Source organism: Melospiza melodia, unplaced genomic scaffold, assembly GCF_035770615.1.
Source record: "Melospiza melodia melodia isolate bMelMel2 unplaced genomic scaffold, bMelMel2.pri scaffold_34, whole genome shotgun sequence".
Classification (NCBI taxonomy): Eukaryota; Metazoa; Chordata; class Aves; order Passeriformes; family Passerellidae; genus Melospiza; species Melospiza melodia.
Genome location: NW_026948659.1, coordinates 5,549,279 through 5,572,119, shown reverse-complemented (window position 1 = coordinate 5,572,119; position 22,841 = coordinate 5,549,279).

Below are 22,841 nucleotides of genomic sequence, written 5' to 3'. Positions count from 1 at the left end.
CACTGCATCCCATTTGCCAAAGCTCCTGCCCATCGCCAGCCGCAGCCAATCAGCGTCAGGGATCTGGGCCTGGGGGCGGTGCTTACACAGGCAGCAAATTTTATTTTTCCTTACAACTCCCGTCATGCCCCGCGGCCAAACTGAGCCCATTGCAGCCGGGAGAACAACTCCCGTCATGCCCCGCCCTCCACAGAACACCGGGATCTGTCCCCATCTGTCCCGTAAGTGTCCCCCAAACACTCCAGGGTCCCTCAGTGCCCCCTCAGCGCCCATTCAGGACTCCCATAAGCACCCCCGAACCCCTGAGTGCTCCCACCCCTACAGATGCCCGGTACAGCCACTTCTGGAAATTCATCTGCTCTCGTCCCTCGTGGCCCCAGAGCCTCTCAGAACACAGTCCCGCGCCTAAAACTCCGGCCATGACCTGCGCCCGGAAGAGCCCGGTTGGAGCTCTCCGAGCTCCTCCCAAGGGCTCCCGTGCCATTTACGTTTCCCCAGAGGATCTCAAGTCGGGGCTCGGACGCAAAGGTTTCCCGCAAGAGCCGTCCCGGACTCCCAAACATTTCGTTCCAACCACATTCGGGACTACAGCTCCCATCATGCTCCGCGGCACACGTCCAGCGCTATTTCAGGCGGGACTTCATCTCCCGTCATGCCCGGCGCCCCACCGAGAGCCATTGCAGCTGCGCCCAGAACTCCCGTGATGCTCCGCGGCTCTGTTAAACCGTACGATACCCGCGTTTAGAACTCCCATCACCCCCCGCATCCCAGAGAGCCCCGTTCGAGTCCTCCAAGTGCCCGCCCGGATCCCGAAGGGCCCCAAATTCCCCTCCCTAAATAACAAGGGCCCCCTGGATCCCCAAGTGCTGCCCCGGACCCTGAATTGTCCCTCAGAATCCCTGAGTGCTCCTCCAAGTGCGCACCTGGCTTTCCCAAGTGTGCCCCAGACCCTCAAGTTCCCTCTGAATTCCCTCCCCAGACCCAAAACTGGCCCAAATGTGCCCCAGAAATGTCTCCAAGGGACCCCGAAGTGCACGCCCCCCCAACCCTGTCTGAGAAAAAGATGATGAAAAAGATGAGAAAAAGACTACAAATATAACTAATTGACATAAAGAGAAATAAATAAATAGCCAATAGAAATTATTTAATTAATTCATGAAGGAATTGTGTTACTTAGAACCAATGAGAAATAATTTTCTTGGTTGCTAGAAATGTATCCAATTTTAATAAAAATATACAAATTAGGTGTTATAAATGGAACTCTGCAACGAGTTAAGTTGCCCAATTGGAATTTATTTATTACAGCAAGCATAGGTAATATGCAAAGCAGCGCTGGGCGACAGGGGAGTTATGGGGAATCCAACTCCACCAACTGCCGCACCCAGTATCTCACAAGTTCCCTTTTTATACTAGTCCATTTCCATAGACGTGTTCTTCCCTTGGCGCATGCTCCAGTTGTTGCTAGGGGGTCGTCTTCTACCCTCTGGTGGTCGCTGGATGAACGCTTGAAGTCTTCTTCAGGCCTGTACTCTTGACCTCAGAGCTCTTGCCTTCCTTATATGGGGTGGTGTTTGGCTGGTTTCTGTTTCTTGGCAAGCTCTTCTTAGTTCCCAAAACCTTAGCCTTTCGCATGGTTAGTATTTGTGCAATACATGGTTGAATTTAGCAAACAATAGTAACTTGATATATATTATTTTTAGGTTATGCGGTTATGTATTTCTTAATCACATGGTTGACTATGTATCTCTAAATCACAATCATAAGGCTGACCAGGCTGACCATGTATTTCTTATTCAATATCATATGGCTTTCTATATCGGGGTTTAGTGAACAGGACTATCCATTACATTAGGTAATAAAAATATTGTATAAGACTACCCTAAATTAAATAATATAATCATAATTTTGTTATTAATAAGTTTTATTCATAAGGAAAAATGCTAAAATTTTTCTTTTTGTTTGAGATGTCAGTCCCAGGTGGGCGTTGTCAGACATGGTGAGGCTGGGGGTGAGGAGCAGCTTGACCAAACAGGCTCAGCCTGCAAGTGGCTCATTCTTATCCATGCCCAGACCTCCTAAGGAGACATTCAGCATCCAGATCACCTGGGGAATGCTTCTATCCCCTCTTCTCATAACTAAAAACTAAAATAATACTGATGTGATTAAAAAAACAAAAGTCATGAGGTGCATTTTGCCATCTTCCTCCTGAAGAGAACTCCAAACTGACTCCAGTCACTGCACAAGCCCTGGAGACTCAAAGACAATAGAAGGGAGACAAAGAGCTCCTGAGGCCTTTCTGTATTTTAATCAGCCCCACACTGGATTTGGGGCTGGGTCCAGGAGCCTCAGGCACGCAGAGAAGGATGAAGAAGCTGCTCAAGGAGTCAGCAGCAAAACTCCAAGTGCCTTGGAGCATGGCTGGGCCCCAGGGAGGGCATGGAGTGCCCAAGGCTGCCCAGGGCCTGGTGAGAGCAGATCCTTGAGGGCAGGATTGCAGGGAGCCCAAGGCTCTGAGCAGGGAACTGCAATGCTGAGCAAGGCCTGGCTTGGCTGCAGGAAGCAGAAAGGCCAAGCCCTGAGCCCAGCCTGGGCCAGCAGGGCCTGTCCCTCACAGCTGCCTCGGGGCTCTTGGTGGGCCAGGGGGATGTGAGGGGCAGCAAGGACAAATGGCATCAACCTACAGCCCCTGCCAGCCTCCCCAGGGAGGCTGAGGGAGAAGCAAAGTGCGGCCCCTGCCAGGAAAGTTCCTCCTGTGGGGCCTCCAGAGGCACTGCCCGAGCCCAGGGCACAAAGGCCTGGGTGCCTGTGGCCCTGCCAGCCCTGCCCAGCCCTTGGCCATCTGTCCTGCAGGCTGTGCCCCTTGGGCGTGCTGCTCCTCTGCCCTGGCCGGCTGCACTCGCCCATCTCGCTGTGCCCCAGCATTTCTCACCCAGCGTTGCAGGGCCCTCCCTGGGCTCCCTGCACCCAGCGCTGCCGGCTCCTGGCACACAGAGCCCGGCCATGGCCCAGCCTCATGCTGCCACACCTCCAGCACCAACATTCTGCCCTGCGAGGGACTTTGCTTTCTCCTCAGCTCCAGCCTGAACCTTCCAGGGTGTACTTGGGGGAGGTTTCCTGCAATTCCTACTGCCAAAGAAAGCTCTGTCTCCTGCTGGTCACAAACAGAGAAGGGCTGGTGGCAGATCAGAGGTGGTCAGAGGCTCTTTGGGGCACAGCGACCATTGTAGCCATGATATTTTCTGAAAAATCCCTTTGCTAGGATTTAGCTCCTGAGAAGCAGAGGCCTCAGGTAAAAAATATAAACAGTAATTATCTGCTGCTGTGGAATACAACAGGTGGATCTGTGATTGGCTTCATGTCATTGTTTCTAATTAATGGCCAATCACATTCCAACTGTGTCTCTCTCCGGTCAGACACAGGATTTTGTTATCATTCCATTCTTTCTCCTTTGCTTGCAAGCCTTCTGATGAAATCCTTTCTTCTATTCTTTTTGTATAGTTTAATGTAATATCTATCATAAAATAATAAATTAGTCTTCTGAAACATGGAGTCAGATCCTTTTCTCTTCCCTCTTCTAGGACCTCTGTGAACACCACTACTGACCATTCAATTATTAAGTTTTTTAATATTCTCTGAAATAACATGGGGCTTCAACTAAACACCTACAACTGGCTGGATGGCCAGTTGAGTGGCGGTGAATGTTACACCAGAGAGTGGTGGTGAATGCTGCTGCATCCAGCTGGCAAGCAGTCACCTGTGGTGTCCCTCAGGGGTCTCTGCTGGAGCCAGTTCTGTTCAATATTGTTACTGACAACATGGATGAGAGTGTTGAGACTTTCCGTAGCAAATCTGCAGACAAAACTAAGCTGGGAGCGTGTGTCCATCTGCTGGAAGGTAGGAGGCATCTGCAGAGACACGGGGAACAGTTGGATGGATGGGCAGAGTGCAATAAGATGAAGTTTAATAAGTCCAAGTGCCAGCTCCTGCACTTTGGTCACAACAACCCCTGAAGTGCTACAGGCTGGGGACAGAGTGGCTGGACAGCAGCCAGGCAGAAAGGGACCTGGGGCACTGATGGACAGCAGGCTGGACATGAGCCAGCAGTGTGCCCAGGTGGGCAAGAAGGCCAATGGCTCCTGGCCTGGATCAGGGATGGTGTGGCCAACAGGAGCAGGGCAGTGATTCTTCCCCTGCACTCAGCACTGGTGAGGCCACACCTTGAGTGCTGTGTCCAGTTCTGGGACCCCAGTTTAGGAAGGCCATGGAGGGGCTGGAGCGTGTCCAGAGAAGGGCAACAAGGCTGGGGTGGGGGGGGTCTGGAACACAAGTCCTGTGAGGAGAGGCTGAGGGAGCTGGGGTGGTTTTTCTTGGAGAAGAGGAGGCTCACAGAGAAAAGGAGGTGTCAGGGCAGAGGTTGGACTTGATGATCTCCAAAGTCTTTTCCAAACTTGCTGTTTCTGTGACTCTCTGGAACCACCCTTGGAGCAGTTGCAGGAGGAGCCCTGGGCCTCCTCTTCAGCAGCTCCAGCAGCCCAGGGCCCTCAGCTTCTCCTGCCAGCCCCAAAGCCCATCCTGTCAGTCCTGCAGAGCCTCTGCAGCCCCTCCTCAGTGCCCAGAACAGGGAGCCCCAGAGCCAGACACAGCAGCCCAGATGTGCCCCCCTGGCCTGGGGTGCCTCTGGCAAGGGAGCAGTTCGAGGCACTGCAGGACCCTGCAGAAAATTCCTGCAGCACTTGTAGGATGATCCTGCTGCACAAGGGACTTTCCCATGGTGCGAAGTCAGGAACTGCCATGGGGAGTGGGGCCAGAGAGGAAAGGGCAAACAGGGATGGTTTGTTTGAATGGAGGGTACAGGGGTGGAAGAGGAAGTAATCTAGATCAGGAAAAGGGAAAGAAAGCAAAGGTGAAGCCAAGGAAATGCTCAGGGCAGTTTGGGGGTGGCCGCCAGGCAGCCCTGGCTCTGAGCAACAGCGTCTGCAGTGGGACAGGAAACTCCCAGCCCATGGGAACAAACTTTCTGGCTGACTGCAGAGGCCAGGACAAAGCTGAGTGGTTTCCCTGGTGTCCCCCAGCCCTTGCTGGCCCCAGGGGCTGATGGCATTTGTGCTCCCTCAGGTTCATGTCCCCACACCAACAGCATGGGGGTGCTCCCCCTGCTCTGTGCAATGCAAACAGCGGCTGCTGAGCCAGTGCTGCCGTGTCTGTGCCTGCAAGGATGGGGCACCTGTGTGAGCTGGGGGTGAGGCCAGGGCTGCAGAGGGGGGGTGTTGTTGGCAGCTCCACGAGGACGCTCTGGGACGCTGCCCTGGGCTGTGCAGTGCACTGGGGATGGATCAGCCCCTGCTCTGCTGCTCTTTCCCGTCTGCCCCAGGGCCCTTGCAGAGCCCCAGCCATGCTGTTTGCCCCCAGCCTGCCCATGGCCAGCCTGGGGCTGCTCACGGGGCTTTTCTGTGCTGAGCATTGGCCTGGGCGTGTTCTTGAGAGAGCCTGGGCAAGGAGCCTGGAGCCCCCAGGCCCTGGGCTGAGGCGTCAGCGCTGCCCCAGCAGTGCCCATGGCCTGTCCCTGCTGCAGCCCCAGCACTGCCACCCCCAGGGCTGTGCCCGGCCCCGAGAGCACTCAGGCCCTGTAGCAACACCAGGCCCACCAGGGCAGCGGGGCAGGGCCACGGCAGCAGCACTGGCAACACCAAGTGCTGCTGCTGCTGCTGGGCACAGCTGCTGTGCCAGCCCTGATCTGCCCCCAGCTCTGCACACAGACATTGCTGCTGCAGCTCCAGGGAAGAAACAAAGGGAGATCTCTGGTGAAAATTCTGCTGAGAGATCCTTTATTTCATTTAAGGCCACTGAGAACAAAGCTCATGTTGACACAGTCTGGGGGCACAGGGAAGGTGGAGAGAAAGAAAATTAGAAATGGTAGAAACAATGGCCTTGGTTTAGGGAGAATATTAAAAATTAAAACAGAGGGGGAAAATAAGCAATCCAACAAAAACTTCCAAATCTCACTTTTAATACAAGAGATATGCAGGGATTGGCAAACAGTTTAATGTTTTCCAAATTTTCCAGTCATCAGTCTCCACACCGCAGCCTTGAGCTCCTGGTTCCTCAGGCTGTAGATGAGGGGGTTCAGGGCTGGAGGCATCACTGAGTACAGAACTGACAGGGCCAGATCCAGGGATGGGGAGGAGATGGAGGGTGGCTTCAGGTAGGCAAAAAAGCCAGTGCTGAGGAACAGGGAGAGCACGGCCAGGTGAGGAAGGCAGGTGGAAAAGGCTTTGTGCCGTCCCTGCTCAGAGGGGATCCTCAGCACAGCCCTGAAGATCTGAACATAGGAGAAAACAATGAACACAAAACAACCAAAAGCTAAACAGGTAACCCACAATGAAATCCAAATTTTTCTGAAGGTGGAGTGTGAGCAGGAGAGCTTGAGGATCTGGGGCACCTCACAGAAGAACTGGCCAAGGGCATTGCCATGGCACAGCGGCAAGGAAAATGTATTGGCTGTTTGCAGTAGAGCATTGAGAAAGGCACTGGCCCAGGCAGCTGCTGCCATGTGGGCACAAGCTCTACTGCCAAGGAGGGTCTCGTAGTGCAGGGGTTTGCAGATGGACACGTAGCGGTCGTAGCACATGACGGTTAGAAGGGAAAATTCTGCTATGATAAAGAAAAGGAAGAAGAAAACTTGTGCAGCACATCCTGAGTAGGAGATGTCCCTGGTGTCCCAGAGGGAATTGTGCATGGCTTTGGGGACAGTGGTGCAGAACATGCCCAGGTCGCTGAGGGCCAGGTTGAGCAGGAAGAAGAACATGGGCGTGTGCAGGTGGTGGCCGCAGGCTACGGCGCTGATGATGAGGCCGTTGCCCAGGAGGGCAGCCAGGGAGATGCCCAGCAAGAGGCAGAAGTGCAGGAGCTGCAACTGCCGCATGTCTGCCAATGCCAGCAGGAGGAAGTGCCTGATGGAGCTGCTGTTGGACATTTGCTGTGTCTGCACATTTCAACGTACAGAAGGAGGAAAGACAGGGCAATGGAGGGGAAATTTTTCACAGAAAAATCAAAACTCTTTGTCGTAGCCTCTTTCTTTCCACTAAGCACCTCCCCCTTGTGTATGTCTAGGAGACCTTCCTTCACCATTGTTGCTGGAGCCCTGATTGCTGCTGGCCAATGCTGTGTGAGGAACTGGACCTTGGCCTGCAGGACACCTGGGAGTCAGCCCTGACCCCCAGTCAGTGCAGGGGAACAGTGAGAGCAGGGCCCTGTCCTGGTGTTCAGGCTTGGATAAAGAATCTTCCTGTAAGGCTGCAGAACTGCCTGAGTGAAGTGATGGGGATAACAGAAGGCAGAGCGAGGGATTCTGATGCACCTGGGGAGAACAGAGAGTCCAGGGAGACAGGAGGTTTGGCTTAGTGCAGACTGAGGAGAGCTGCTCTGTCCCTCTCTCCTGTTCCAGCTGCCCTGCACTTGCACCTTTCTGAAATCCACTCTTGTGTTACCCTGGAAAGCCAGGAGACACTGCTGAGAGCAGAGAGATCCCTGGCACACAAAGTGGCTCCTGCCTTTCCCAGAGTCAGCAGAGTGGGCTCAGTGCCAGCCTCCCAGGCTGCCCTGCCCAGAGCTGCCCGGGCACAGGGAGCTGGGACACCCCATTGCTGTGCTCAGCCTGCACAGGAGGAGCCCAAGGGCTGGGCCTGGCCCTGCAGCTGGAACTGCCATTGCAGAGAGCCCCTCAGCAATGCCAGCAGCACCTGGGCAAGGCAAGGAGAGAGAGAGAGAGCCGGGCCTGAGGAAAAGCCTTTCCCTGCCCAGCCCTGCCCAGCCCCTGCCAGGCAGCAGCAGGACAGGACAGTGGCCCTCAGGCCCTGGTCAGCAGGGAATGGGCACATGGCCGCAGAGATGCCCTTCATCTCTGGGGCTGCTATGCAAGCCCAGGAGGGACTGAGGGCCCCGAGCCCCCGGGCTGAGGGCTGCGCTTGCTGCGAGGGGACACAAGAGCTGTGCTGCTCAGGGCAGTGTCTGCCCTGCAGGGCAGGCCCGGCAGGTGCCACATCTGCCCTGCAGCAGGGCTTCCCTCAGCACTTCCTCCCTCCCTGCCTGCCCACGGCTCTGCTGCTGGAGCTGTCCCAGCCCCAGTTGCTCCTGTGGCCCCGGGCTCCTTCCCTGCCAGAGCTGCCAAAGCCCAGACCAGCCCCTGGGCCAGCCCTGCCCTGCAGCTGCTGGGCCCTGCAGGGATTAAAGAACAGCTCCCCCAGCCTGGGCACCATGGAAAGGTGATGCTGCATGGATCTGGAGGCTGGGCAGGTGCAGGCACTTGCTGAGGTGCCCAGGAGTCCTTGGTGATGGTTTAAGAGTCTCAGGCCCTTATCTACCCTGCACAGTTAATTTTCTATTGCCACCAAGCTGAGGCAGGGAAAAGTGGGAGCACAGATTCAGGAAAGCAAAGACCCGAGCAGGAAACTCCTGTCCTGAATGAGCTCATTAAAAGTCACCTTGGGCATGAGCTGGAGCTCTGGGCAGCCCTGGCTGCAGCCCCAGCTTCACCAGCTGCAGCTGTCCCTGGCAGTAGGAGCCGTCCTGCCCTGTCCCTCTGAGGGTGCCCAGGGCAGCCCTACCCTGCAGCACAGCCTCCCCCAAAGCAGAAAGAGCAGCAGAGCATCCTTACAGTCACATCAGACCTGTCCTGGGTCAGCTTCGGGAGATCCCTCAAGGAGCACAGCGGACGTTGCCCTGCAGCCACACACTCACCATGCACAGGGCTGTGAAGATCTTTCCCCAAGTGAAGTCTCAGCTCAATATCTTCCCAGTCCTGATTGCCTTCAGCCTGTCTCTGCCTGGCTTCTGTCCCCTCAGTGCCTGCAGGCAGAGCCCTCAGCCCTGCTGGGCTGGGAGAGGAGCTGGTGCTGGGAAGAGCTGTTCCTTTAAAGCTCAGCAGCACAGAAACAGCACAAGGAATTTAATGAGCCTCTAGGGGATTTGGTGTTGTTTACATCAGACTCCGTCCCTGAGAGTGTCTTCAACAAACTTCTCAAGAACTCAAATTTAAAATGAAACTCTGAAGTTTCTTGAAGTTTAAATGAGTCCCACCGATGGACACAACTGAGAAAGTGTCCCCAGGTTCCAGTTAGAGCAGAACACTGGAGGCAGGGATGACAGCTGGGGACAAACAAGGCCAAGGTGTCTCTGGGGCTGAGCAAAGCTGGATGTGTTTGAGGAATGCCAAGGGCCAAGGCCTGAGCCCCAGCCCCTGGCCAGGCAGATGCTGTCCCTCCCTCCTTGCTCAGGGCTCTTGCCGGGATGGGCACTGGCATGTGGGGATGTGCAATGGCAAGGGCAGGAGCATGGGGCGGCCCCTGCCCGGCTGCTGAGCAGGGACAAGGAGGCAATGAGGCCCCAGGCCTGCAAGGGTCACTTGTCTCCTGCTCCTGCCTCAGGCCCAGGCCCAGCAGCCATGGCCAAAGGGCTGCCCAAGTTGGCTCTGGCAGGGCTGTCTTGCAGCTGCTGCACACGCCTGTGCCCTGTGCAGCCCAGGCTGTCCCACGGTGTCCCTGCCCTGCGCCTCTGTCCCTGCAGGCTGTCGGCATCCCCCGGCTGCCCCACCTGGCTGGGCCCTTCCTTTGCTGACAGCTCTGCCTCCTGCCTGCCTCTGCCTGCCCACACAAAGCCTGGGGCTTGCCCAGGCTCCTTCTGGGGGATGTGTTGCACCACAGCCCTGCCCTGGGAGACAAACTCCATTGTCTTTGTGAGACAGAATAAAGATTTATTCTGAATTAGGTGAAGTGTCTGGAAGAGGTGAGGAGTATGTGGAGCCAAAGCTGAAGGAAAAGCTGCATTTTAGAGACAACAAGGACACAGAGAAAGAAAAACAGAAATGACCAAAAGGTCAATCTGCCCCAGACATAGAAATTATTTTGATAAAGAAGAACTGGTGCTAAATGTCACACCAAATGAATATGTATGAACTTATTGTGAAACTGTATGCATATGCATTTGGAAGGGGGATAAAGGAAGATTCGAGGTCTTCAGAGGCACGCTTGCCTTTTTGGGGGCTTGCGTCCTGCGCGCGTCGTAATGAAAGCATACCGGGCTTTACAACTTTTACAAAGTTGTGAGGTTTCTTCTTTTCTCCACAAAACATTTGTTCTGAATCTGGGCCCCCCCAGGTGCCCTTGGCATTAATTTGGGCTTTTTCTGGCTTTTCTCTACTATGTCAAAAGGCTTCACCCTCTCTGACACCATCCTTCAGTCACTCCCAGGGTTCTCCTCTGCTGTCCTCAGTCCCCACCTGTTGGGAATTTCGCTGACTAGAGACTGGAAAAGTACAAGGCCGTTTCTAATTCCGAGTCCTGCACCTGCAAGACAGCGCGTCCTTGGGCCTAGCTGGGTATGATAACGAGTGGACAGAGAGACGTGGGAAATAGAGAACGTAGGCCCAAAGGAATGAGGGAGTGTTGATGTTTAGTTTAACCAGTAGATCGCTTGGCTCACAGAATATTCATGAGCTCATTACTTGCTGTATCAGTGTCTGATGCTCTTTTCAATAAACGGAACTTGCTGCTGACTCATATTGAGTGTCCGAGTTTTCCCTGCACCCGACAAATGGCTCATCCCCGACAAAGGCCTCATTCTGCGACAATTCTTCATTTATCAGCCCAATTTCCCCTTTTTTGCGTCCAAAATCCCTTTTTTTCTCACATAAAATTTCAAATTTTTGGACCCAAATTTTCCATTTTCAGCACAAATTCCCTTTTTTTTTTCCCCAATTTACCTTTTTTGTTGCTCAAATTCCGCTTTTTGAGCCCAAACATTCCCTTTTTGGCCCCAAATTCCCCTTTTTTCTCCCAAAATTTCCTTTTTTTGGTCCAAATTCTTTTTGCCTGTACCCAAATTTCCCATTTGTGGGGCACAAATATCCCTTTTTGAGTCCCAAATTCTCATTTTTTGGACCCAAATTTTCCCTTTTTTCAGCCCAAATTCCCCTTTTTGTTGCTCAATTTCCCTTTTTTTGGCACAAATTTCAATTTTTTTAGTCCCAAATATCCATTTTTGGGTCCAAACTTCCCATCTAAGCACCCAAATTCTCATTTTTGGCCACAATTTTTCCTCTTTTCACCCAAATTCCCTTTTTAGGTCCAAATTTCTCCTTTTTGTTGCTCAAATTCCCTTTTTTGAAGCAAATTCTCCTTTTTTCAACCAAAATTCTCCTTTTAGGACCCAAAGTTCCCTTCTAGGACAAAAATTCGCATTTTTGGACCCAAATTTTCCCTTTTTGGGCACAAATTTCCATTTTCTTCCTCCAAATTCCACTTTTTTGGTCAAAATTCTCCATTTTTGGACACGAATTCTTCTTCTTGACCCAAACTTTCCCTTCCTGGACCCAAATTCCCTTTTTTAGTCCCAATTTCTCATTTTTGGACCCAAATTTTCCCTTTTTTCAGCCCAAATTCCCATTTTTTTAACCCAATTTCCTCTTGTTGTTGTGCAAATTCCCTTTTTTGTGCACAAATTTCCATTTTTTAATCTAAAATTCTCCTCTTTGGACCCAAATTTCCTCTTTTTTTGTCCAAATTATTTTTTCCTGGATCCAAATTCCCGTTTTTGGCTCCAAACCTCCCCTTAGTGCCCAAATTCCCATTTTTGGGCACAAATTCCCATTTTAGACCAAAATTCTCCTTTTTTGACCCAAACTTTCTCTTTCTGGTCCCAAATTCATCTTTTTTTCTGCTCGGTACTTCCACTCCCGTCTGGGACTATATTTCCCATCATCCCCTTCACTCACTTCTGCTGAATACCCCGTCCAATTCCTTTCTGTACTCCCTCTCTCTTTCGGGACTACATTTCCCATCATGTCTTTTGCTCACTTCCGCTGCAAACCCCGCCCACTTCATTTCTGTTCTCCCTCTCCCTTTCGGGACTACATTTCCCATCACGCTCTTCGCCAATTTCCGCTTTAAACCCCGCCTACTTCCCCTCTTTACTCCAGCTCCCTTTTGGGACTGCATTTCCTATCTCCCCCTCCTCCAACTTCTGCTACAAACCCCGCCCACATCTCCTTCAATCCTGAGGCGACTTCCGGTTCTGTTTCCCGCCACCGCCGCCATGTTCCTGCAGTGCTACGAGAACGAGCGCGGGGAGCGCGTTTATACCCTCAAGGTACCGAGGGGATTTTGGGGCGATTTTTGCAAATTTTGGGCAATTTTGGGCGATTTGGGGGACTTCGGGGAGGGTTCTGAGGGGATCCGCGGGGTTTGGGTGCCTTGGGAGCGGTTTGGGAGCGATGAGGGAGAGGTTGGGCGGGCTGAGGGGGGAATTGGGACGGGAGTTGTGAGGCGAAAACGGGAAATTTCTTAGAAAAAAGGGGAATTTGGGAATAAGAAATGGGAATTTGGGACTGGAAATGGGGAAATAGGGACTAAAAAGGGAGAATTTGGGACTAAAAAAGGGAAATTTGGGAATAAAATAAGGAAATTTGGGACTAAAAAAGCAGAATTTGGGACTAAACAGGGGGGATTTGGGTCCATAAAGGGGGAATTTGGGGCTTAAAATGGAGATTTGGGTTTAAAAATGGAGAATTTGGGGCAAAAATGAGAAATTTGTACCAGAAAAGGAATATTTGGAACTAAAAAAAGGGAAATTAGGGACTAAACAAGGGGGAATTTAGGACTAACAAAGAAGAATTTGGGTCCAAAAAAGAGAAATTTGTACCAGAAAAGGAGAATTTGGGTGCAAAAAGGGAGAATTTGGGTATACAAAAGGGAAATTTGGGTCCAAAAATGGAGAATTTGGGCTGAAAATGGGAGAATTTGGGTCCAAAAAAGGGAAATTTATACCAAAAAAGGGAATTTGGGTGCTCAGGTGAGAAGTATGGATCTAAAAAAGGGGAATTTTGGTCTACAAAAGGGGAAAATTGCACTAAAAAAGGGAAATTTGCGTCTAAAGGGGGATTTTGGCACCAAAAAGGGAGAATTTGGGTCCAAAATTGGGAATTTGAGTGGCCAGATGGGGAGATCGGACCCAAAAAATGAATTTTGGTTCTAAAAAAGGGAAATTTGTGCCCCCAAAAAGGAGAATTTGGGTTCAAAAATTGGAATTTGGGACTAAAAATGGGAATTTAGGTGCAGGAAGGGAAAGTTTGGGGTGAAAAAAATTGGAATTTGGGACTAAAAATGGAGAATTTTGGTCTAAAAGGGAGAAATTTGGGCCAAAAATGAAAATTCTGGGGGCACAAATTTCCCTTTATTAGACCAAAATTCCTTTTTTGGCTCCAATCTTCCCCTCGGGGCACCCAAATTCCCATCTTTGGACCCAAATTCTCCATTTTAGGACCCAAATTTCTCTTTTTTCGTCCCAAATTCCCCCTTTTTTTTTTTTTTTGGGGTTGAAAAAAGGGAAATTTGGGATTAAAAAAAAGGGAATTTTGGTCCAAAAAGGGAGAAATTGGAACTAAAAATGGGAATTTGGGCCCTCAGGTGGGAAGATTGGAGCCAAAAATGGGAAATTTGTACCAAAAAAGGGAATTTGGGTGCTCATGTGGGAAGATAAAACTCCAAAGGGGGAATTTGAGCTGAAAAAAGGAAAAATTTGGACTCCAAAAGAGAAAACTGGGGACTAAAAAAGGAGAATTTGTGTCAAGGAATGGAAAGTTTGAGTCCAAGAAAAGGAATTTTGGGGTGAAAAAGGGGAGAATTAGGGACTAAAAGTGGAGAATTTTGATCCCGGAAAGGAAAATTCAGGACTAAAAATGGGAATTTGGGGGATTTTGGTGTCCCAAGGGGGGAATTTGGGGGAGTTTTGGAGGAATTTGGGGGATTTTGAGGGAATTTGAGGATTTTAGGTGTCTTTAGAGGGAATTTTGTGGGAATTTGGGGAATTTTAGGGGAATTTTTGTGGATTTTGGGTGTCCTGAGGGGGAATTTTTGGAGGAATTGGGGGAGAATCTGGGGAATTTTGGAGGATTTTTGATGTCCTGAGGGGGAATTTGGAGGAAATTTTGGAGGAATTTGGGGCATTTTTAGGGATTTTGGAGGATTTTGGGCATCCTGAGGGGGAAATTTGGGGCATTTCTGGGGATTTTGGGTGTTCTGAGTGGGAATTTGGGGGAATTTTGAGAATTTGGGGGGAATTTGGGGCATTTTGGGGAAATTTGAGGGATTTGGGGTGTCCTGAGGTGGCAGTTTTGGGATTTTGGAGGAATTTTGGAGTGTCCTGAGGGGGGAATTTGGCGGGAAATTTTGAGTGTGCTGAGGAGAGGAATCTGGGGGGAATTCTTAGGATTTTAGCGGGATTTTGGGGGAGTTTGCTTGTCCTGATGGGGGATTTGGGGTGGATTTCGGGTAATTTGTAGGATTTTGCTGTATTTTACAGCATTTTGTGTAATTTTCTCCTCAGAAAGTGTCCCCGGCCGGGCTCCCCACACGCTCGGCCCACCCCGCCCACTTCTCCCCTGATGACAAATTCTCGCGGCACTGCCTGGCCCTGAAACGGAGATTCGGGATCCTGCTCACCCAGCGGGGCCGGGCCCTGCTCTGAGGGACCCCAAAACCCAAAATCCCCCAAAAAACCCCCATGGAGCAGATGGAGCTCAGTCAAGCCCACTGAGCTGAACGGCGTGCGAGGAAAGAGTTAAACAGGAGGAAATTGTGCATATTAAAGGATTTGGGAGCTCGGAGGTGTCTGAGTGTTGGTGGTCAAATAAATTTGGGTTTTTTCCTGGTTTTGGGGGATTTTTGGGGTGTGGGAGGGAATTAATGGCGATCTGTGGGGCGCGGGGGATGATGGGAGTTGTATGCGTGGGTATAATGGGATCAATGGGCCGCAGGGGTGGATGGGAGTTGTATGCGCGGGTATAATAGGGATCTATGGAGTGCCGATGTAACGGGAGTCTATGGAGCGCAGGGGATGATGGGAGATATATGCGCTGGTATAACGGGGTTCTATGGAGAGCGGGGGAGGATGGGAGTTGGAGGCGCAAATGTAATAGGGATCTATGGTGCGTGGGGGATGATGGGAGTCGTATGCATGGATATAATAGGGATCTATGGGGCGCGGGTATAACAGGACTCTATGGGGCGCAAGGGATAATGGGAGTTGTATGCACGGATATAACGGGACTCAATGTGGCATGGAGGATGATGGGCGATGTAGGCGCCGATATAATAGGGATCTATAGGGCGTGAGAGATGATGGGAGTTGGATGCGCGGGTATAATGGGGCTCTATGGGGCACAGGGCATGATGGGAGGTGTAGGCACGGATATAATGGGGCTCAAGGGGGTGCGGGGGATGGTGGGAGTTGTATGCGTGCATATAACGAGGGTCTATGGAGTGCCTGGGGTAGATGGGTGTTGCCTTCTGATATAAGGCAAAGCGACCTGGTCTTGTGGAGCAGCACGGCGACCCAAACTCACCAGGGTCGCTCGGGCTAAAGAGCACACAGATAGCAATGTGGTAGACGGTCAAAGGCCCTTATTGTCTCATCTTGTGGGGTTTTATAGTCTAAGGAGTCTCTCTATGTCAGAGGGGGTCTGCGGTACTATCTATGGTTAGTAAGGAGTGGAAAGTTACCAGCATTGCTATTGTTAGGGGGACTACATTCCTAGTTACATTCCTAGGGTGATCTCTTATCTCAGGGGATTAGAAGAAATAGAATCCTGCCACTTTCCATCACATCGTGTGATCTTCCGATCGCCTGTCCCTATCTACCACATCTCCCCCTGCCTTTTCCACAAATGAATGAGGAAGTCATATACATAGGAAATGAAATGAGGTATAGGGTTGTAATTTGACAAGGGAAAGGGGTTTGGTAAACCTGAGTAAGTTTTTGCCAGGCAAGTTTAGAAAACCTTGTGACTGACAGTGTTCCCTGGTTAAATTCACAGCATTTGTTGCCGGCCTAAGAACAGGATGTTGGCCCGTTCTAGGCGGGTCTGAACGAATGAGACTAGCTTGTTCAGCAGGCATGGTCCGAAGGTAACAGCTAAAAGTAGCATTGCCAATGGACCTATTAGGGTAGAAATCAGGGTGGTCAGCCATGGTGACTGATTGAACCAGGACTCGAACCAACCCTGTTGGGCTTCCCTGTCTGTCTCTGAGCCAGTCTGTTTTGGAGTTCCACCATGGAGTCTCTAATGATTCCCGTGTGGTCCGCATAGAAGCAGCACTCCTCTTTCAAGGCGGCACACAGGCCCCCTTGCTGCATGAACATGAAGTCCAGTCCTCGCCTGTTCTGCAAGACCACTTCTGAGAGTGAGGAGACTGACTTCTCTAGAAAGGAAATGGATTTCTCGATCCTCTGCAGGTCCTCATCGATGGTCACTTGCAGCTGGGACAGTCCTTGATGTTGGGTCGCTAGGGCTGAGACACCCGTTGCAGTTCCTGCTGCTCCTAGGCCCAGCAGCATTGCAATAGTAATACCTGTTATTATTTCTCTTTTGTGGAACTGGCTGTGTTCCTCAAAAAGGTGGCACACTTCTTCGTCTGAGTGGTACAGGACCCTAGGAACAATCAGAACTTGGACACAAAAGTCGTTAGAGTCATTGAATTTGGCAAGGAACACACAGGGACTCACTCCAGATCGCTGGCAAACCCACATCCCAGACGCGGATGGGACTACCCACTTATTGTTTTTCCTGTCGGGCTTGACAACATCGGTGCAGACGCTGCCTTTCCACCTAGCTAGGATTGCATTGCCAAAACATCTACCCCGGCCTGTGACTTGACTCAGGGTGATTCCTTTGCGGGGGGTGTCCCATCTGCACTGGTGAGGGGCATCGGCTGTGGAGTAACTGAAGGGAGTGTTTAAAGCAACTCCTTCGTAAAATGGGGGTTTAACATCGTAACAAAGCCAGCAGGATTCGGTTAGGTTAGGGTTGGATTCGTTCAGGGATACAAAGGTAGCTTCTAGCATGCGAAGGATTGGGTCTGAGTCCAACCCGGCTGAGCGGTCTATCTGAGAGGTTTCCACATGGCTGGTCGGGATATTGGTGATCTTTGTGGGCAAGGCTTTGGGGTAGGTCAGGTTTTCCCTTTCTGTGCACTTTTAATTACTTTGTTTGGTCTGACCACTTGGCGTGCCAACGGTTGGAGCCTGATAATTCACACATTCCCCCTCTCTTTCGACCCTTGAAGAACTACAGTCCACATTCTGCCTATGGCCCAACTAGGGTGATCTGCCTTCAAAACTGTCATGTTGTAGTCAGTGCATTTCTGAAATTTAGGGATTTTATGATGGTTTCAATAAAAACTTCCCTGGAGGAAGACGGGTGTTTTGCAGCCGGTGGGTGCCCAGGTGAACTGTAAGAATTTGTTGGGCTCTTGTGGATCCCACCCAGGCCCTGACAGTCTGGCATCTGTAACTATGGTTTCGCAGCCCCAGTGCCCACAATATCCCCACCCTGGGTGATTGCAGTAGCTTTTCCCAGGGTTTGAAGCTGGGCACAAGTAGGATAGGTACATGTGTGTGGCGTGTGGGGAATAGGGGTCCACCTTTGGTTGTCCTGGAAACAGGTCAGTAATGCGGAGCACGAAGGATGGGGCGTTTGGTGTGGTGATTTCTTTGAGCACCTTGTCGCTACTAAGGTGTCGCATGACCCACCTGAATGGCCGATGGGGGTAGTGGTCTGGGCTGGCTTGCCCTCTGGTGACAAGCCCCAACAGCAAAATCACACAGAAACACCGTTGATGCTTGGGTCTCACCCGTGCGGGTCTATCGGGGGCTGCCTGGCGGCTTGGAAGTCTGTCACTTTCCTCTGGAACGGGGATTTACGCGTCACCAGGATGTCCCACGAGCATGTCCTGTAAACAGAAACTCACAATTCTCGTCAGTCTCATTCTGCTCGTTGTGAAGGTCGGGCTTGATTGACTTAAGTGGACACCACATGATTTTGCCGTCCTTTTTGACAGCTGGTAACCCTCGCCCCGTGAGCATCAGCCTCCAGCCCCGTTCCCATTCGCCTAGCTCATTTCTGATTACCACCTGCGGGCCCTCCTCTAGCGCTCGGGCGGCTCAGTGTTTTTCAACGGGACTGTTTGTTTCATCTCCCCTAGGGAATTGGTTCAGTGCTAGCAAAGCGGTTGCCAGTATACGCGCCTGATCTTCTGGGGGAATGGAATTGTCAAAGCCCTCTGCTTTCGCCAATACTTCTATCTTGGATTTCAGGATCTGATTTGCTCTCTCAACTCTGGCCTGCCCGGTACTGTTATACGGGATGCCTTGCACTAATGTGATGCCCCATTTTGAGGCGAATTCTTGCACTGGTTTGGAGGTGAAATTGGAACCGTTGTCAGTTTTAATCTGCTTGGGGATACCAAGCCAAGCAATGGCTGTCAGCCAGTGCTGAATTGTGGCCTTGGAGTTAGTTTTGTGGTGCTGTGTGGCTATGATCGTTCTGCTATAAGTGTCTACTGACACTGCAAGCCATGCTCGGGGCTTCAGCAGTTGACACAAGGTGAAGTCCGACTGCCAGATCTCTGAAGGCTTGAGACCTCTCGGGTTGACCCTACAGGTCCATTGGGGTGGCTTCTGGCAGTGAGGGCAGGTGGCTACCACATGTTTTGTGTCCGCTGTCGGGATTTCGCATCTCTTCGCCAGTGCTTTGGCTCCGATGTGGAGCGACTCGTGCATTTGATGAGCTTCCTGCAATGTCCACTTTGTCGTTGCCGATCTGGAAGTAACCTTTGACTGGGTCGTGGCTGTTGATGTGGATGACTGCCACGGTGCCTTGTCGCAAGGAGACTGCTTCTTTCAGCATTAGGGCTGCTGCTGATGTTGACACTCCTGGTCCTGCCATGGCTAGGCAGAGCCTTGCCACGAATATAAAGTCTGTTACAATGTTGAGGTGTTCATCTTGGAAGAGTCCGGACGCCAAGACCACTGCTGCTGCCTCCAGCTGTTGCACTGACAGTGTGGGGTCACACGCTTTGACGCAATGCCATTGTTCTCCTGCCTGCCACACTGCTGCTGCGGTTGAAGTCGTGGAGGAAGCATCTGTGAAGACCGTTGGTCCTGGCTGCGGTCAGTCTTTGACCTTTGGCGGCATGTCCATGTCGACTACAGTCAGCAGCTGAGTCCAGGGTGGTCTGGAGGAGTAGGAGATTTCTCCTCCAAAGCCGGTGAGAGCAAGGGCTAGGTACTCTGATATTGTGGCTGACTCCGTGGTCAGCTGCTTGCGAAACGGAAGGTGGATGCTTGTCGGCTCAGTTCCTAGGTGTTTCAAGGCGATTTTCATGATGAGGGTAGCAATGCATTCGATTCCCGGGGAAAATGCACGAGCAGGTCTTCCGAGGACCACCCGTTGGTTTGGTCGGGACTTTTCGGAAGGTTCTTGGGCCAGTGCTCCCACTCCCCCCTTCGGTGTAAAGTGGACGTATAGGTCCAGTGGCACGGCTGGGTTCCACCTGGCAAATGTGCCAGTGGACATGTGGCTTTTGATGAAGTCGAGGGGGCTCATTGCTTATGGTGTCAGCTCCTTGGGTTCCCACGGGTGCTTTCCTTTCAGGAGGTCATATAGAGGGTCCATGACCTTGGGAGGAATTAGGACAATGTTGCAAAGCCACTGCAGCGATCCCACCAGGCGTTGCACGTCGTGGAGTGTTTTGATGTCTAAACGGACCTTCACCTTGGGGGGGTCACGTAGGAGCTTGTGATCCCTACTCCCAGGAAGGTCACGCAGGGTCCTCTCTTGATCTTTGCGCTTGCGATCTCGAAGCCGTTGGCCTGAAGGGTTTCCGTGATTGTGGACACCAGGTTGTCGCAGACATTTCTCCACAGAAATGCTTTCTTTCGGATTTCTGCGTCTTCGGGACGCCAGAGGCCCCCGAAGAGAAGGTAAACAATTATTATCAGCTGCTGTGGAATGCAACACACCTTGATTGGCTCATTTCCTATGTTTATAATTAAGGGCCAATCACCAGGGCAAGTGAGGGGACTGAGTCCCTGGACACAACTTTGTTTGGGATTCTTTTCTATCTATTCTTAGCTTAACTAGCAGCTCTGCAAACCTCTCTCTATATTCTATTTAGTATAGTCTTAATGTATTATATATAATATCTTAATAAATCAAGCCTTCTGATCAAGATACAAGATTCACCGTCTCTCTATCACCAACATCGCCCACTCAGGCTGCTGTAATACCAGGTGATCTACTTGGCTTGCCGATGGCGCAGCGACTAGGATGTCGTCCATGTACTGAATGATGGTCGCGGTGGGGTAGGAGTGTCGGACTGGCATCAGTGCTTTGTCCACGGTGATTTGGCATATGACAGGGCTGTCCACTAGGCTCTGTGGCAATACTCGCCGTTGGAAGCGGAGGTTGGGCTGCTCGCCATTTCAGAATGCCACGGAAAAGGCGAGTCGTTCTCTATCCTCAGGGTGCAGGCGTATTGAAAAGAAACAGTCCTTGATATCCAGTACTGCACACGGCTGCCCTGCGGAGATGGCTGAGTTCGTGGGAAGCAGTGTCTGGACCGGACCCATGGGTTGGATTGTTTTGTTCACTTCTCTCAGGTCGTGGACGAGGCGATAACCTTCTCCAGACCTTTTGGGGATCACAAATACAGAGGTGTTATATAGGCTGATGGAGGGTTCTATGTGACCCTTTCGCAGTTCACGGTCAACCAGTTCCAGCAAGGCTGCCACTCAAGGCTCTGTCAGGGGCCGCTGCTCGACCCATACGGGGTCTGATGATTTCCAAGACAATTTTATTGGCAGCGGAGGGTGTACGGCAGTGGCCCTCAGGATAAATTTGTAATCCTGAATCCTAGCATGGAAAGAACGTCCCTTCCTAACAGGGGTGGAGAATTTTGCAGGATGTAGGGATAAATCGTGACTGTCTGTTCTGGTCCCTTTTTCGTGTGAAGTTTTATAGCCACCAGCTGGGTGCTTTTCCATGTCCGGGACTGCCCTCCCTCTCCGTTTACTGGAGGGACTTCTTTGAATTGCCAATTTCCAGGCCAATGCGCTTGGGGAAAAATTGTGCAGTCTGATCCCGTGTCCACCCAGAACTGAAACCCTATGACGTGGGGATTCTGACTGCCATAAAGGCGGCATGTCCCCCACACCATCAGGGGCTCCTTCCCTATTTTCATGGCCAAGGCCACCCAGTGGTCCTGCTCTGGGGTGTTCCCTGCTGGTCCTGTGGCACCGGCGCGGCTTGTGGCGGTGGGGGTTGAGAAAGTATTACTGGCGGTGTTGCACAGCTCTGCCATTGTGCTGTTGGCGGGAATGCAAAACTGACTGCTCCCTGTGGGGGCATGGGGTATGAGGGTCCCCTGCCCCACTGGGGGTTGCTGTAGCTGGGCCGCTGCATGTTCCAGGTGGGAGGAGGCTGGACACAGCCCGGCTGCCCCCCTCCCTCTCCCGTTTCCCTGAGGCCTGGATCTGCATTCCTTAGCTAAATGCCCCTTCCTTCCACATGCCCAGCACGGTCCCCTAAGTCCCCCTTGGCGTGGTGGATCAGCTGCTGATGAGCGTCTTGGCTGGGGGCAGTTTACTGCCAAGTGGCCTGCCTGGCCACACTTAAGGCATGCCATCACACAGGTTATTGCAGTGTGAACTGCTACTTGAATGGGAGCTAGATGCTCCTCCTTTGCAACGTGTCTGATCATGGCAGCTGCATTAGACCCCTGTGGCAGTGATCTTAAGATGTCCTTGGTGGCTGAGTTGCATTGCTGGCGTAGGCACTCTGCCAGCACAGGACCCTTCGCTTCTGAGGGTAATGAAAAGGAATCTAATCCTGGGGGCTCTGGGGGTCTGGGCTCGGGCTTGGGGAGGGGTGGAATGCGCCCGGCCCCCGCCTTCCATCAGATCGCTCTCAGAGGCGGTTTGCGTCGCAGCTCCTCCCCCCAGCTTCGGTGTAGCTAATAAACATGTACGCGTGGCTTTCCACGTCTCCTGTTCTTCTAACGCCTTGCGTTGGGCCTCTTCTACTTTCCCCCACGCTTTGAGGCTTTCACCACTGCCTGAGGACTTAGTGTCCTCTGGTAAGGCGGCAGTGCACTTCTTGCACACTTCCAAATATAATATATTTATCGGACGTTCAATCATCCTCAGCTCTAGGAGCCTTGAAATAGCAAGATTAAAATTCCTGAGCTCACATTTAATTTCCCATTGCTCATGAGTCTGACTTACGACCTTCGCTTTGGATTCCATGGTCCACGCTGGTCTGGGGGCGTCCCCCCCGCTGCACTAGGCCAGCTGTGCAGCCACCATCCTCTGTTGAGACAGAGTAAAGATCCATTCTGAATTAGGTGAAGTGTCTAAGAGAGGTGAAAAGTCTGTGAGGCCACAGCTGAAGGAAGAACTCGCATGCCGAGACAGCAAGAAGACAGAGAAAGAAAAACAGAAAAGACCACAAGGTCGATTTGCCCCTGACTTAGAAATTCCTTTGATAAAGAAGAACTGGTGCTAAATGTCACACAGAATGAATATGTATGAACTTATTGTGAAACTGTATGCATATGCATTTGGAAGGGGGATAAAAGAAGACTCGAGGTCTTCAGAGGCACGCATGCCTTGTTGGGGGGACTTGCGTCCAGCGCGCGTAGTAAATAAACATACCGGGCTTTACAACTTTTATAAAGTTGTGAAGTTTCTTCTTTTCTCCGCAAAACACTGTCCAGGCGAATCCCCGTTCCCTGGGCGCTGATTGGCTCCCGGGTGTCGGCACCAGTTGTTGCCTTCTGATATAAGGCAAGGCGACCTTTTCTGAGCAACAGCACAGCGACTCACTCTCCAGGGTCGCTCGGGCCAATGAGCACGCAAATACCAATGTGGTGGACGGTCCAAAGGCGTTTATTAACTCTTCTCGTGGGGTTTTATAGTCTAAGGGATTCTCTACATCACTGGGGGGTCTGCCT